Source organism: Trachypithecus francoisi, unplaced genomic scaffold, assembly GCF_009764315.1.
Source record: "Trachypithecus francoisi isolate TF-2019V2 unplaced genomic scaffold, Tfra_2.0 Lachesis_group16, whole genome shotgun sequence".
Lineage (NCBI taxonomy): Eukaryota > Metazoa > Chordata > Mammalia > Primates > Cercopithecidae > Trachypithecus > Trachypithecus francoisi.
In genome coordinates this window covers 9405128-9409568 of record NW_022681461.1, presented here as the reverse complement: position 1 = coordinate 9409568, position 4441 = coordinate 9405128, and the positions used below count along the sequence as shown (strand labels likewise).

At 50.8% G+C, this 4441-nt stretch overlaps 1 pseudogene; it reads left to right on the top strand.

Annotated features, from left to right (window-relative positions):
- Positions 1 to 986: 986 nt before the first annotated feature.
- On the top strand, positions 987 to 2485 carry LOC117099460 (annotated as a pseudogene).
- The last annotated feature ends 1956 nt before the right edge of the window (positions 2486 to 4441 follow it).

Genomic DNA, 4441 nt, shown 5'->3' with positions numbered 1-4441 from the left:
GCTCCACAGTTAGAGGTAGGAGAGTCCAGTGGGGCTGAAAATCAAGCAGGGTTGAAGACCTGTGTGTAAAACAGTCAACACCCGCATCCCCACCCCACCCCATGCACAGAACTGTGAGGACATCGAGCCAGGTAATGACTCCAGGCGAAGAGTCATGTGCCCAGTCTGGAAGGACTTGAGCAGCTGGTGTGCACGCCCAGAGTAAAGGCCTCCCCACGCTGGAGTGGCTGGGGGGCAGAGCCCCCACTTAGCATGGCCAGTTCTCTGCCCACTCTCGCCAAAGGGTGATCTAAAGGCAGCAGTCCCTGTTCATGTCCCAGAGTTTCTGTCAGCCTTTATAGTCCCTCATTCTCAAATATAAAAGCTTAACAGAGGCTCACTGCACATTAGAGAAAACTTATGGTATGAAAGAAAGCAATGAGGATTCCAAAAGGAGAGAAAGACAAAGACAGAAATGTGACATCAAATAACACAGAGATAATTCAGAGAACATAAGAACATAAAACAGGCCTGGCGTGGCGGCTCAGTCCTGTAATCCCAGTAATTTGGGAGGATGAGGCAGGTGGATCACGAGGTCAGGAGTTCAAGACCAGCCTGGCCAACATGGTGAAACCCTGTCTCTATTAAAAATACAAAAATTATTTCTGCACTACCCACAGCAGGGGTCCATATGGCGTTGTTCTGGATTTCTGTCGTAACTTAAAGGAAAACTTTTGTCCCGACCCGCAGGACAGTCGAACGGGCCCCGGAATGGGGAGTGGGAATGGAGGAGACAAGAAAACACGAGAAATGGAGACAAGACAAATAGCCTGATCAAGTCTCGTTTATTGAATGCAGGGTCATGCCTTATATAGGCTGGCAGAGGAAGAGGTTGGGGGGGGGGCGGTCCTCTCAAATTACAATCGCGCATGCGCTGTGGGTTTGTACTTTTCCCGGGCGCGGGATCGCGCCCGCGCCCTAGGCTGCATATCTTCCTGGGCGGGAAAATGTTTGCGCGCGCGCGGGAAAGGTTGGCGCGCGCGGGAACAGTTTGGGCGTGCGCGGGAAAAGCTTTAGGCGCGCGCGGGAAGGGTCCGCGCAATAAAGAACCCAGAAATGTGCCGTCTTGTCTCCGCTCTGCGGAGATCAAGCAACAGAGGTCGGCTAATTCCGGGCCTTATGGCTCCGGACAAACTTTCGCAAGGTCTGGAGCCCTTGATGTCTTGCAAATGAAGGAGAAGGATGTTCTTAAGTTCCTTACAGCAGGAACCCACTTAGGTGGCACCAATCTTTTTGTTTTTGAGGCGGAGTCTCGCTCTGTCGCCGGACTGGAGTGCAGTGCCAGATCTCAGCTCACTGCAAGCTCCGCCTCCGGGTTATGCCATTCTCCTGCCTCAGCCTCCGAGTAGCGGGGATACAGGCGCCCGCCACCTTGCCCGGCTAGTTTTTGTATTTTAGTAGAGATGGGGTTTCACCGTGTTAGCCAGGATGGTCTCGATCTCCTGACCTCGTGATCCGCCCGTCTTGGCCTCCCAAAGTGCTGGGATTACAGGCTTGAGCCACCGCGCCCGGCCTGGTGGCACCAATCTTGACCTCCAGATGGAACAGTACATCTAGAAAAGGAAAAGTGACGGCATCTACACCCTACATCTGAAGAGGACCTGGGAGAGGCTTCTGCTGGCAGCTTGCGCTATGTTGCCATTGAATACCCTGCTGGTGTCAGTGTCATATTCTCCAGGAGTACCAGACAGAGGGCCGCGCTGAAGTTTGCTGCTGCCACTGGAGCTACTCCAATTGCTGGCCGCTTCACTCCTGGAACCTTCACTAACCAGATCCAGGCAGCCTTCCGGTAGCCACAGCTTCTTGTGGTTACTGACCCCAGGGCTGACCACCAGCCTCTCACAGAGGCATCTTATGTTAACCTACCTACCATTGCTCTGTGTAACACAGATTCTCCTTGCGCTGTGTGGACATTGCCATCCCATGCAACAACAAGGGAGCTCACTCAGTGGGTCAGATGTGGTGGATGCTGGCTCGGGAAGTTCTGTGCATGCGTGCCACCATTTCCCATGAACACTTGTGGGAGGTCATGCCTGATCTCTACGTCTACAGAGATCCTGAAGAGATTGAAAAAGAAGAGCAGGCTGCTGCTGAAAAGGCTGTGACCAAGGAGGAATTTCAGGGTGAACGGACTGCTCCAGCTCCTGAGGTCACTGCTACTCAGCCTGAGGTTGCAGACTGGTCTGAAGATGTGCAGGTGCCCTCTGTGCCTATCTGCAGTTCCCTACTGAAGACTGGCGTGCTCAGCCTGCCACGGAAGACTGGTCTGCAGCTCCCACTGCTCAGGCCACTGAGTGGGTAGGAGCAACCAGTGAATGGTCTTAAGCTGTTCTTGCACAGGCTCTTAAGCAACATGGAAATAAGGCTGAGGGAAAATAAACATCAGTTTCAGAAAGAAAAAAAAGAAGAAGGAGAAGGAAAGAAGAGAGAGAGAAAGAAACAGAACACAAAATGAGGGATAGAAAATTATAAAATAAATAGTCCTGGCTCAGTGGCTCAAGCCTGTAATGCCAGCACGTTGGGAGGCTGAGGCAGGCAGATCACCTGAGGTCAGGAGTTCGAGACCAGACTGGCCAACATGGTGAAACCCCATCTCTACTAAAAATACAAAAATTCGCCGAGCCTAGTGGAACGCACCTGTAATCCCAGCTATTCGGGAGGCTGAGGCAGGAGAATCGCTTGAACCCGGGAGGCGGAAGTTGCAGTGAACCGAATTTGTGCCACAGCACTCCAGCCTGGATGATAAGAGTGAGACTCTGTCGAAGGAAGGGAGGAAGGGAGGGAGGGAGGGAGGAGGGAGGGAGGGAGGGAGGGGAGAAGAAAGGAAGGGAAGAGAGAAAGAGAAAGAGAGAAAAAGAGAAAGAAAAGAACGTTTAAAAATAACTAACTTTTCTGAAGAAAGTTAATGAAGAAAGACACAATCTTCAGATTGAAAGAGGCATTGAACCAGGCGTGGTGGCTCACAATTGTAATCCCAGCTACTTAGGAGACCAAGATGGGAGGATCACTTGAAGACAGGAGTTTGAGATCAGCTTGGCCAACATAGCGAATCCTTTGTTCCAAACAAACAAAAAAGAATGAAAGAGGCATTGAGAGTATCAATTACTACAACCACTTTGAAGAACATCTGGATGATAATTCATGGAGCTCACTGTCCATACGCTCAGTAATTTCCCTGTCAGGTTCATTCCCTGGGGGCAGAGCTTACATACTGCGAGCTCTTCGTGTGCTATGAGATGAATGCCGACCTGCCAGGTTTACAGTCTCAGTCCTCAGGGTGTCTAAGCAGGGCCAGGAGCAGCTGGAATGGCCAGAGATCGGCACCTCCTGCTGGGAGCAGCTCCTCTGTCCACTGATTCCCTTGTGCCACACCATGTGGTGCCATGTGCACTGTGCACCGTCATGCGACAAGACTGGGAAGTGCTTCCCTAGAAAGACGCTACACTAAGCACATGAGATGTAGGCAATTAATTGCAGCATTGTTTGTGGGAGCAAAATAAATGGGAATAACCTAAATGTCTACCAGTGGAAAATGGATTAAACAATAACACGCTGAGAAGCCTCCAGCTCTGTGAACACATGGATGGGTCTGCAGGGTGGTGCTCTGGAGAAAGCACGGAGCCCTCGTCCTCCCCTAGACCTGGCCCTATGTATCTCTTCATCTGGCTGTTCCTGAGTTGTATCCTTTATAATAAGCCCACAATCTAGTAAATAGACCATTTTCCTGAATTCTGTAAGCCGTTTTAGCAAATTATCAAGCCTAAGAAGGGGGTCTTAGGAATGCTGGATGTATAGCTTGTTTGTCAGAAATACAGGCAATACCTAAATTTGAAATTGGCAGTGGAAGCGGAGGGTGGGGCAGTCTTGTGGGACACAGCCCTTAACCTGTGGGATTTGATGCTATTTCAGGTAGATGTTGTCAGAATTGAGTAGGACACCCGGCTGGTGTCTTCCAAGGAACTGAATTGCAAACAACCCACCCATTTGGTCACAGAAGTGTTCTAAAGCTGAGAGAAAAAAGTCGGGTTTTTTTCCTATACATTTGATGTTAGAAAAGGGATTTTGGCCGGGCGCGGTGGCTCAAGCCTGTAATCCCAGCACTTTGGGAGGCCGAGACGGGCGGATCACGAGGTCAGCAGATCGAGACCATCCTGGCTAACATGGTGAAACCCCGTCTCTACCAAAAAATACAAAAAACTAGCCGGGCGAGGTGGCAGGTACCTGTAGTCCCAGCTACTCGGGAGGCTGAGGCAGGAGAATGGCGTGAACCCGGGAGGTGGAGCTTGCAGTGAGCTGAGATCCGCCACTGCACTCCAGCCTGGCAACAGAGCGAGACTCCGTCTCAAAAAAAAAAAAAAAAAAAAGAAAGGGATTTCTAGGGATTTGCTAGAATAGCTCTGAC